Source organism: Musca domestica, unplaced genomic scaffold (assembly GCF_030504385.1).
Source record: "Musca domestica strain aabys unplaced genomic scaffold, Musca_domestica.polishedcontigs.V.1.1 35, whole genome shotgun sequence".
Taxonomy (NCBI): Eukaryota; Metazoa; Arthropoda; class Insecta; order Diptera; family Muscidae; genus Musca; species Musca domestica.
Window position 1 is genome coordinate 6,552,662 of NW_026712315.1, and position 12,953 is coordinate 6,565,614.

The window sequence follows — 12,953 nt, forward strand, 5'->3', positions numbered from 1 at the left end:
TGGCGAACGAGTGTGCGTGCGGCGTCGTCGAGAATCTCAATAATGGCGGCCGCGTTTGTCCTTGTGTTTATTTTGCTCTTGTAGGCCGTTAAATTTAATATAAGCAACAAATTTGTAATCTCTTGGCCATAAAACATGCGATGCGATATACGACGCATCCCTTGGCCTTTAACATGAACGCACACAGAGACAAGGACCATACACACACACACACTCACAAAGGACTAGGACGGACGATGACGCTCTGTCGACCGTGGTGGAAGTAATGAACATAAAGCACAAAATTGAACCGCCTGGCAGCCAGCAAAGGAATATTTTATAGAACTTTAAACCAAAAAACCCATGGGGCTAAAAGTATCTGCAAGTTTTATGGCGGGGAGTGGGCTTCCAAAGAGAGGAGAGAGTGACTCCCCCAAGCTTATGGGGGAATTATCGCCTGTAAACTGAAAAGAAGAAATGCGTGGCAAGATTCTAAATGTTTCGAACACCATCATCATTGCCGGCTTCATGGTCATCATCATGGAATATGGCATTGGCATGGTATTCTCTTTCTCTCTCACTCTCTCAGAGTTCAGACTTTTACACACTCCGTTTAAGGGAACATTGAAGGACCATAAAAAAGGACACTTGCAAAAGTTTAAATATAAATGCTTTAATTGCTATGGTCGGTTGCATTTTGTTGTGGACTGACGGTTGTTGTTGCTGCTATTGTTGTTGTTGTTTTGACAGTGTCAGTTATAATAAGTAAACAACAGAAACCAATTAGGATTTAAATTTGGAGTGTCCTCTGTGTTCATCCGCCTTCCTGTCCATTTCTCCGTCCACAACCATGGCAAATCAAAACCATTTACCCAAAAAAAAACGGAAACAAAAAGTACCAACCAAATGGCATGGAATGGATGGATGGATGGACGAAATACATCAGCCAGATACAACACATCGACGGCTTTATATAAGACCAAAGACCACCATAGCCTAGGCTTAGAATGGATGCGTTGCGAAACAACAATACAAACCACATGACAACTACTTGTGCGGCTTTCAAATGGAAATTTCATAAAATCCACTTTCGCAACGGAGTAGTGGTCAGTCAGTCACTTCGTCGATATGATCCAACAATTGCAGCTGCTGTTACAGAGGAGCCATAGATTTATTGAGTTTTTTGTTTAAATATTCATAGAGGGAGCTTAGATTTATATACCCAGAAGGCCTACAGGGAATATTTATACCCTCATATAGCTTCAGAGAGTATATAGGGTGAGATGAAAAAACTGCGACCAACTTCAGACTGCTGTCATTTCTAAGCCACAGAAAAAAATTATTCGTGATAGAATTCGACCGTGTGATTACTTTATATTAGTCCGGAAAACCACAAGTGGCTATCGTTAGAGCACTCCAGCAAATTAAATGTGAATATATCTTTTGTGTATCGTACCATCGCTCGTTATCGTAATACTGGTAGCGTAGCCCGACGTCAAGGAAGTGGACGGAAGAAAAAAACAGCAACATCAGCAGAAATTGTTCGAAAATTGAAGAAGCGACTTGATCGAAACCCGCGTCGCAGTGACCGAAAAATGGCTTGTGAGCTGAACATATCGCAATATTCCATTCGGCTAATATTGAAAAATGAGCTCGGGGTAAAGCCACTGAAATTCCGCAACAGAAAGAAATAGACTCAAAAGAGCTAAAGAGTTGTTTCGCTTGGACGAAACTGGTGATATACCGAATTTGGGTTTCTCCGATGAGAAAACATTCGTTGTCCAGCAGTTTGTAAACAAACAAAATGATCGTGTTTACTTGCCAAAGAGGTCAGCTGAAAATATGCACCTTCGGTTGGCCACCTGAACTCAAGCGCCGGTCATGATGATGGTGTGGGTGTTTTAAATCCTTGGGCACTCAAACATTTTGGCCGCAAACCTTGGACATTCCAACAGGACTCGGCACCATCGCACTCAGCACGCGCCACCCAAGAATGGTTACAAAATGAGGTTCCTCGCTTCATTTCCAGCGCACAATAACCGCCAAAATCTCCGGATACCAATCCGTTGGACTATTGTTTCTGGAGTATTTTGGAAAGCAAGGTTGGCACTAAAAAATACCAAAGTTTCGATCACCTCAAACAAGCCCTCCACCGGGAATGAGTCAAAATACCGCAGAGCATCATTCGGGCAGCGTGTGACGGTTTTATTGGTCGCTTGAAGGGCATAATTCGTTTGAATTTGATGCTATTTCCGCCATTTTTTGCTTTCATTCAATAAAATTTGAAAAAAAAAAAAATAAATAAAAATTATGGCGTTTGACTTTGTTGCAGTTTTTTATCTCACCCTGATACGACCAAAACGTGCCTAGTCGGAAAAACGGTTTTAGACCCTAATCCTAATATTTTCGTCAGTTCTATGTCAGATGAGAAAATGGACAATATCGGTCTACTCCTTCATGTACCTCTCCCACAAAGGATCAAATTTTTGAATATCCATGAAGCTCATTAAACGCGAATTTAACATCCGCTTCCATTCAGATTTGGTACATCTCATCAATAGTTTCATCAACACAAGATCTGTTATAATGGTGGTAGGGATTGGACAATTTCTCCTGGTTTCTCCCCACAAAGGGTCAAAGTTTTGAAAAGCCAAAACGATTATAAAATCAGAAATAAGCAACCGATTCTCTTCATATTTCACACATCCCACTGTTTCTACTAACACAAGACCTGCTGTGTAGATGGGATATATTGTCCACTCTCTCTGCTACCTCCCCCACAAAGGGTCAACATTTTGAATAGCCAAAATCTTGAACCCTATGTGGGCGAGATATGTTCCGATATCTACCATATTTATAACCGATCATGTGTTGATGGAAATATTGAGATGAAGAAGTCTAAGTGGAATCGGATCTTAATTTCGCGTTTTATCAGCTTTGTGGATATTGTGGGGGAGGCACCAGAAAGAGTGTGCGGGCAACGCTAGATCGACTCCAAATGCCCTGAAACAGATTTTCTCCAAAGAGTCCAACATAGTCTCTAAATCCTCTTTTTTGTTTTGATATGGCACATTTTGAAACATACCTTCAGTAGCCATTCCTCTGAGGGCATAACATCGCAAATACGGCGTGAGTCTGCCAGTACGTTGTGCTGCTACATAGACGCACTCTGCAACCTCCAGAAAATACATAGAACACACAAACCTTGTTATTGTCTGCCACCTGTGTTTCCTCCTTCATCCATTGAAGCGGGGCCAGCCGGTGTTCACCCTTCGCTCTGTGTGGATGACAGCAAAACAAAAAAGACCAGGGAGACCAGACATTGAAGAATGCTGGTATATAAAAAAATATGTCATTTTTGCGTATATTTACTGCAATGGTTTCAGAGGGTGGGGATCTTCACAATTGAGGGTTGCAAAATTACGCAGAACGAACATTTTCCATTTCCCCAACGTTACTTTATTTTCTTTCTATGGTAAATATTTAAAATGCTTGGGATTTATTTTCATAAGAATTGAAAGATATTATTGCGGGTTATATGGAAAAATAAAATTAAATAGAGAGCCATGGGAAGAAAGAGAGCCATGAGAAGAGAGAGAGCCATGGAAGAGCATCCTTAACAGTTCTTAAGGTATTTTGGTTAAATTTCCCACAAAAATTTAAAGTCCAGCATCCTTAAAAGATCTTAAAGTATTCCGGTTAAATTTACCACAAAAAAATTAAAGTTGGGTGACATTCTATGGGCAATTGTTGTTAAAAACTCCTCCTCAGTATCTATGGATAGACGAAAGACTAAAGATGGCCTTTGATGGTGTCTACTGTACGGCGTGTAAATGGCCTCACAGGCCGTCTACTGTAGAGTAGATGACCTCACAGGCCTTCTATTGTAGTGTAGATGGCCACGGATGACGTCTACTGCAAGAAGATGGCCTGGAAAGGCGTCTACTGTAGTGTATATGGCTTCGAAGGACGTCTACTGTAGAGTAGATGACCTCGAACTGCCTCTACTGTAGAGTAGATGGCCTCGGAGGACCTCTACTGTAGAGTAGATGGTCTCGGAGGACCTCTACGGTAGAGTAGATTGCCTGGGAGGACCTTTACTGTAGAGGAGATGACCTCGGAGGACCTCTACTGTAGAGTATATGACCTCGGAGGACCTCTAATGCAGAGTATATGGCCTCGGAGGACCTCTACTGTAGAGTAGATAGCCTAGGAGGATCTCTAATGTAGAGCAGATGGCTTCGGAAGAACTCTACTGTAGAGTAGATGGCCTCAGAAAACCTCTACTGTAGAATAGATGGCCTTAGAGGACCTCTGATGTAGAGTAGATGGCCTCGGAGACCTCCACTGTAGGGATGATGGCTTTGGAGGACCTCTACTGTAGCGTAGATGGCCTCGGAGGACCTCTACTTCAGAGTAGATGGCCTAGGAGGACCTCTACTTCAGGGTAGATGGCCTAGGAGGAACTCTACTTCAGAGTAGATGGCCTAGGAGGAACTCTACTGTAGAGTAGATGGCCTCGGAGGACCTCTACTGTAGAGTAGATGGCCTCGGAGGACCTCTACTGTAGAGTAGATGGCCTCGGAGGACCTCTACTGTAGAGTAGATGGCCTCGGAGGACCTCTGTTGTCGAGCAGATGGCCTCGGAGGACCTCTGCTGCAGAGTAGATGGCCTCGGAATGCCTCCTTTCATGAATCTACATTTTCCGTTTCTTTTATTCTGCTTAAGTTAATGTATATTACACATAACAATGTTGTTTTTTGAGTCATTAACAAACAACAACAACTATCATTTCGCTAACTAACTTGCGAGTAAAACAGACTGTCACAAAAGAGCTAAACCTCTTGTGATTTCAAAAAAATTACCCCAAAAGTCCCCAAGTTAATGAATGTCAATCTATTTAATCTGAATCTGAATGGGGCGCAACACAAGTGGATAAATTGAAGCTGGGAGCTTCATAAAACTAAAATATCGTAAATTACTAACAGACAACACAGCATATTGACTATTAGAGACAAATTGAATTTATGTATATGTATATGTTTAAGATTCAAACACATACATACACAGGAATCCATCTATGTAATTATATACTCACAGCCACATACCGTATGTAACTATACATATATACAAAGCATTTCCATCCATATAAACATCGAACAGAACAACAGCTTATAATCTTATATAACCACTCATACATCACCGATTGTATGTGTGTGTGTGTACATATTTACTCTACATATTTACTCTGATGTAGAGTAGATGGCCTCGGAGGACCTCTACTGTAGAGTAGATGGCCTCGGAGGACCTCTACTGTAGAGTAGATGGCCTCGGAGGACCTCTGTTGTCGAGCAGATGGCCTCGGAGGACCTCTGCTGTAGAGCAGATGGCCTCGGAGGACCTCTGTTGTAGAGTAGATGGACTCGGAGGACCTCTGCTGCAGAGTAGATGGCCTCGGAATGCCTCCTTTCATGAATCTACATTTTCCGTTTCTTTTATTCTGCTTAAGTTAATGTATATTACACATAACAATGTTGTTTTTTGAGTCATTAACAAACAACAACAACTATCATTTCGCTAACTAACTTGCGAGTAAAACAGACTGTCACAAAAGAGCTAAACCTCTTGTGATTTCAAAAAAATTACCCCAAAAGTCCCCAAGTTAATGAATGTCAATCTATTTAATCTGAATCTGAATGGGGCGCAACACAAGTGGATAAATTGAAGCTGGGAGCTTCATAAAACTAAAATATCGTAAATTACTAACAGACAACACAGCATATTGACTATTAGAGACAAATTGAATTTATGTATATGTATATGTTTAAGATTCAAACACATACATACACAGGAATCCATCTATGTAATTATATACTCACAGCCACATACCGTATGTAACTATACATATATACAAAGCATTTCCATCCATGTAAACATCGAACAGAACAACAGCTTATAATCTTATATAACCACTCATACATCACCGATTGTATGTGTGTGTGTGTACATATTTACTCTAGGTATTTGACTAGAAAGGAATATGAGTTGGGCTAAATGATGCCATGACGGGCTGACGGTATGGGTGCTGAATGCTGACTGCCTTTTATGTTCGCAATGAATGTTCATCTTAAAATCATTCGGAATGGGTTGCTCTTTGATAAAATTATTTCGACATTTTGCAAAGTAGACAGAGAGACCGACAGACAGACGGGCAGACGGACGGACAGATAACCCACTCACCCACCTCTCTCCCCGCAGCTTCGTTTGGCTTTTACATTTTACGTTAAAAGCCTTTTCAATTGTTTGCCGCATCCAATGTTATTTGGATAAAGAGAAAAGTATCGCACGGCGGAATCCATTTGTTCCAATGACTCATGTTGGGTTCTACATATTATCCAGCAACACGACAAACAATAACAACAACAAATACTCAGCGAATTTCCTTTCAATGTTTTAAATCCAAATTCAATTTGATTAAAATGGGTTGGTTCCAAGGGGGAGAGGTGGACAGAAGAAAAAAGAATGAAAAAGAAATTTGAAAACACACAAAGTTTGCACAAAACGAAATGATAGTTTTCAAAAAGTTTGATTTGTTTACTATCCGAAGAGGATGGGATGACCAAAGATTTGGGAGCTTTGGAATACACAAGAAAACTTAAGAAGGTATTTTGGTCTACCATCTAAAAAAGGTCTTGGAAAATACCTGAAGATCTCATACCGTCATATATTTTACCTGCAATGACTTCTATCTGTCGAAGACCCCTGGAGAATCTTCTATCTAGAGAAGACCCAAGAAAATTTTGCCCTGAAAGGTCTACAATGCACACAAGGCCTAGAAGGCACTGTGATCTTGGAAGGTCTTCTATCTTTCAGGAGGATCTCCAGGAGACGCCCCGGAATTGTCAAAGCCCCTAAATGATGGGACTTCTTTCTACAGATGACCCCCTGAAAATATACTATCTACAGACCATCTATAAAAAGGAGACTCTTTCGGAGGATTTTCAATTTACAGAAGAACCTGGAATGTCATCTATCTAACGTAGACCCTGGAAGGTCCTTTATCTATAGATAAAGATAGAGAAAAAATTCTTTAATCCATAGAAGAACCCTGAAGATCTTCCCCGGATGTTCTGATGTTCTGCCAGGAGGTTCTTCCTTCCATGGAAAAAAATTGGTAGATCTTCAATTCACAGAAGACTCTAGAGGGTACAGCCTCCGAGTCCAGCTACTCTGCCGGTGAGTAGATGTCCTTCGGGTTCAGCTACTCAGCAGGTGAGTAGATGTCCTCCGGGTTCAGGTACTCTGCCGGTGAGTAGATGGCCCCTAAGTTCAGCTATTCAGCCGGTGAGTAGATAGCCCCTACGTCCAGCTACTCAGCCGGTGAGTAGATGGCCCCCAAGTCCAGCTACTCAGCCGGTGAGTAGATGGCCCCTAAGTCCAGCTACTCAGCCGGTGAGTAGATGGCCCCTAAGTCCAGCTACTCAGCCGGTGAGTAGATGGCCCCTAAGTCCAGCTACTCAGCCGGTGAGTAGATGGCCCCTAAGTCCAGCTACTCAGCCGGTGAGTAGATGGCCCCTAAGTCCAGCTACTCAACCGGTGAGTAGATGGCCCCTAAGTCCAGCTACTCAGCCGGTGAGTAGATGACCCCTAAGTCCAGCTACTCAGCCGGTGAGTAGATGACCCCTAAGTCCAGCTACTCAGCCGGTGAGTAGATGACCCCTAAGTCCAGCTACTCAGCCGGTGAGTAGATGACCCCTAAGTCTAGCTACTCAGCCGGTGAGTAGATGGCCTCTGAGTCCAGCTACTCTGCCGGAGAGTAGATGGCCTCTGAGTCCAGCTACTCTGCCGGAGAGTAGAAGGCCTCTGAGTCCAGCTACTCTGCCGGAGAGTAGAAGGCCTCTGAGTCCAGCTACTCTGCCGGAGAGTAGAAGGCCTCTGAGTCCAGCTACTCTGCCGGAGAGTAGATGGCCTCTGAGTCCAGCTACTCTGCCGGAGAGTAGGTGGCTTCTGAGTCCAGCTACTACTCCATCTAAGCCACAATATACGTTGTCAGAGGCCATCTATTGTACAGTAGACGCCCTCAGACGTAATATACTCTACTGAAAACGTCGTCGGAGGTCATCACTTTACAGTGGACGTCCTCAGAGGCCATCTACGCTACAGAAAACGTCCTCATAGGTCATCTACGCTGCAGTAGACGTCCTCTGAGGCCACCAACTTTACAGCGGACGTCCTCCGAAGCCTTCTACTCTAAAGTAGACGTCCTCCGAGGCCATCTACTTTACAGTACAGGTCCTCCGAGGCCATCTACCCTACAGTAGAGGTTCTCAGAGACCATCTACTCTACAGTAGATGTTCTCCGAGGCCATCTAATCTACAGTATACGTCCTCAGAGGCCATCTACACTATAGTAAACGTCCTCGGAGGCCATCTACTCTATAGTAGGCAGCCTCAGAGGCCATCTACACTATAGTAAACGTCCTCCGAGGCCATCTACTCTACTGTGGACGTCCTTAGAGACCATTTAGTATACGGCCTCTAGGTGGTCTCCGAAAGCACTAATGGTATTCCATCGCCCGACGTCCTCTTCAAGGTCCTTCATCTATAGAAGACCCCTAAATGGTATTTTATCTGGAAAAGATTTTTATCTTCAAATCTGGCCACCTTGAAAATGAAACTGTTGTTTTCCTATATGAAATCAAACATCAAACGGATACTTCCGTTTCCATTTCCTTTTCGCCAAATATTTGCGTTTGTATGAAAAGTGAAGCAACGTTTAGTGTTTGTAGCTACAACAAGACCAACTGCTATATAAAAGCAAATAAGCGAAGTACAGAAGAATAATTCGACAAAAAAAACAAACGACCGCAGACAGCAATAGGTAGAGCAGCAGCAGAATAAGAACAATACCATGCTGATGGATGATGGTTGATGGCTCATGGATGAGTGAAATGGATGCTGCTGCGGAACTTTGTTTTTGAACTTCCGTGTTGTTGAAATTGAATTGAATTTGCACAAAGCAAAGTGAGAGTAGCCGGGTTTTGAGAGAACAAGCCAGAACAGTGGAGTGCGGCAAACACACACAGTCATACAGCCAGCTATCATCAACGTGGTTCGTTGCAACCAAACTATATTAAACATGGCGAAAACAGCAACAACAACAACTACAGCAAAGGAACGTAAATATAATTTATTTACTCCCGCTATTGTTTGAAGCGATCAGTGATGTCTACATAATGGGATTTTTGATTTTGACAAAATGACAAAGGACGAAATGGAAAGACTGACACGACAATTTTTGGGTTAGTTTTAATATTTGGATAATGTGGGGGAAGAAGAGCTTTCGGGTCCATTTGGATTGAAATTAATAAATATTTTATATTAATTACATTCTTTGACATGCATAATAGTTAGATTTTGGTATAACAGTGATGCCAACTCAATGAAATTATTGAAAGATTTGGACTATATCGACCACTTCCTGTACTTGATATGAGATATGTGCACATTTTTGGAAAATGTGGAAATATATATAAATATAAGAGATATAGCGGACCAAAGTATTCCGTTTGCATATTTCATCTAGTACAGATAAAAATATTGGTATGTGCAAAAATTTGAAGCATGCAGAACATTTATATCCAATTTTATGCGAAATCATAAATTCCCATCAATTATATATTCATATCAGATATCTGGTTAGGAAAAACATTTAGATATAGCAAGTTGTTAAGAATCGCCGACTTGTTTCGCAAGTTATGACAGATAAGTATTGGAAATTGTGACCCTTTGTGGATGAGGTACCAGAAGGGGTTCGCGGATATATATCATCAACAGATCTTGTGTTATCAAAAATGTTTGTATGTGGGAAATTTGAGGAGATGTATCAAGTCTGAATGGAATCGGATGATAATTTAATGTTTTATGATCTTCAAGGATATTCAAAATGTTGACCCTTTATGGGAAATAAACTAGAAGGAGTGGACTGATATATCTCATCTTCACAGCATATCTTGTTTTAGTAGAAATACTGGGATGTGTATATATATATATATACATATATATATATATATATATATATATATATATAATCCGGTTATCTTGATATTTTATATATATATATATATATATATATATTAATATATCGAATTGTATAATCGTTTTGGTTATTCAAAATTTTTGCCCTTTGTGGGGTCTTGTGTTGATGGAAATATTGAGTTATATCAAATTTGAATGGAATAGTTTTATGAGCTTCATGTACATTCAAAATTTTGACCCTTTGTGGGAGAGGTACCAGAAGAAGTAGACCGATATATTCCATTTTCACACCAGACCTTGGGTTAATAGAAATATTGTCATGTGTGTAATTTGAAACTATCGGACACTTAAATTACATTTTAAAAGAGTTATAATTATTCAAAATTTTTACCCTTTGTAGGGGAGGTACTTGATGAAAAGAACAGATATTATCCATTTTCTCACCTGACCTTGCACTGATTGAAATATTACGATTTGTAAAGTTGGAGCAAAGCATTTTTTATGAAAATGTCGACCTTTTGGGTAGTACCAGAATGAGTGGACCAATGTTGTCCATCTCCGAACTCGATCTAAGTTTGATAATAATATTACGATGTAGCAAGTTTGGGCCAAATTGGATACTCCCTTCGAGAGATATCGTGCGCAACAGCCAGACAGACAGACGAACGGACGGAGAGACATCGCTAGATCGACTCCAAATGTCCTGAAACGGATATGGACCAAAGAGACCTAGGGTCTAAAACCGATATTTCGATGAGGCACGTTTTGGCTGTATGAAATTATGCATACCCCATCTACCCATATGGCTAAGGGAATAAAAATTTTATTTATTTCAATCAAAATATCATATAAATCGTCAAAAAGTCGTTGATATCCTTAAAAAGGTTTTTATTGCACGCTTTTTGAATACGACGCGCCATTGGCATCACTGCGGCAAGCACACACACGCGCGTAGACAAAAGGTACGAGAAAATATTTTGTAAATACAGAAGAAACCGGGGAAAACAAAACAACAAAAAGCAAATTAGAAAACATGTGGCGTAGACTAGGAAAAAAGGTTTCATCTTTATGTAGCTGGGTATGTACGTTCGATGCATATGGCTATGAGACTGGGACTTACCTCCTTTTGCAGACGGTTCGTTTATTGTTGTTACTGGCTTTTTTTGCCAAACTCAACGTTGTATGTCCTTAATGTACAGATTGATGGCACTGTTTGGACAACAGGAAATAAAGTTCTGTCAAAATTGTTGTGGTGTCTAATAACACCTATATTCTTTATAATATATATTTTTTCTGCACAAATTCTTTAAATTTTTTATTTGAAATTTAATTCAACACTTACTTTCACTCATTAACAAATTCTTTAAAAACTTTTTTTGATATTTTTTTACTTTTTTGCATCCTTTTTTGGCAGCATACAAAATTATCAAACCCTTTCCGACACTACTAAACTTGCTTGCAACCAAAAAGACCTGTTTCAAGCACCGTTTTCACGTAATTTATTTGCACTTAAAACAACTAACAATCGAATTGTTTCGCATTCAAATTAGAAAAATTACAAAAAAACTAATTACATATTACAACTTTTTCTTAGCCGAACGAATTTGGGATTTCTCCAATAAGCAAAAAACACAATTGAGAGGACATTAATGCATTCGCTCTCCTTTTTCTGTGTACTTTGCAAATGACAGCTGACTGCTTATTAATTGAGTGCGAATGTGAGCAACACTGGGGAAACTGTTAAAGGAATGCACTGAACATACCCCAAACATTTAACCCCTTCAAGAGAGCATTTAAAAGGATTTTTTTTATCGTTTTCTGTTAAAAAAATATGTTAGATATCTAGGCAGTTGTCTTAATTAATTTTAGAATTTTGTATGGTTACATTAAATTTGCAAAAAACACAGTATTAGTACCTAAAATTAGGAGATAATAATGGTTGCGTGTTTTTGCGGTAACATGCCATGAACAAAACCTGTCATAACTTGTAACAGCCCAAATACAGTTTTTGGCATTAATCCTTAAAAACAAAAAAAAAAAAAAACAAGTAAATCAATAGAATATTAACGGGCCATCGTTTTTGCTACAGTACTTTAGCTTGTTTTGGTGTGGAACCTTCAACTATGTGTGATCTTTGTAATGTTGAGGAAACCGCCGATCATATTATATTTAAATGTCGAAAGCATGAGTCCATTAGGAGCTCCATTAACGAGCTCATTAGAGCAAGATCTACGGAAGATTTCATCACCTATTATGGCTTTGAAAAACACAGATGTCGCATTTGGAATGGTTCGAAAAGTAAAGAACCGGCCTGGTCGAATCCCGCGTCGCAGTGGCCGAAAATGGCTCGTGAGCTCAACATATCGCAAAATTACACTCGCAAATATTAAAAAAATGAGCTCGGGGTAAAGTCATTGAAATTCCAACAAGTGCGAAAAATTACACCGCGCAACAAGAAGAAAATAGACTCAAAAGAGCTAAAGAGTTGCTCCGCTTGGCCGAAAGTGGTGTACTGCCGAATTTGGTTTTCTCCGATGAGAAAACATTTGTTGTCCAGCAGTTTGTAAGCAAAGAAAATGATCGTGATTACTTGCCAAACAGGTCAGCTGAAAATGTGCACCTTCGGTTGGCCACCAGAACTCAATCGCCGGTCATGTGTGCTCCGCCATAACAGCCGATAGTCACTCTCCGCTTGTATTAATCGACCGTGGCATCAGAATAAATGCGAAAATATTCTGGATGGTGTATTAAAGCCTTGGGAATACAAACACTTTGGCCACAGACCTTGGACATTCCAACAGGACTCAGCACCATCGCACTCAGGGGCACGCGCAACCCAAGAATGTCAACAAAATGAGGTTCCAAACCACCAAAATATTCGGATACCAATCCGTTATACTATTGTATCTGGAGTTTTTTTGGAAAGCAAGGTTGG

General features: G+C 40.5%; 1 protein-coding gene across 1 annotated transcript in view; it reads right to left on the reverse strand.

Annotated features, from left to right (window-relative positions):
* LOC131803917 (uncharacterized) overlaps positions 1–11,643 on the reverse strand; it is a 289,037-nt gene extending 277,394 nt beyond the window's left edge. Inside the window, exon 1 of the mRNA XM_059125839.1 lies at positions 11,139–11,643. The gene's annotated coding sequence lies outside the window, so the exon portion shown is untranslated. The remainder of the gene's footprint in view (positions 1–11,138) is intronic.
* Positions 11,644–12,953: the final 1,310 nt, after the last annotated feature.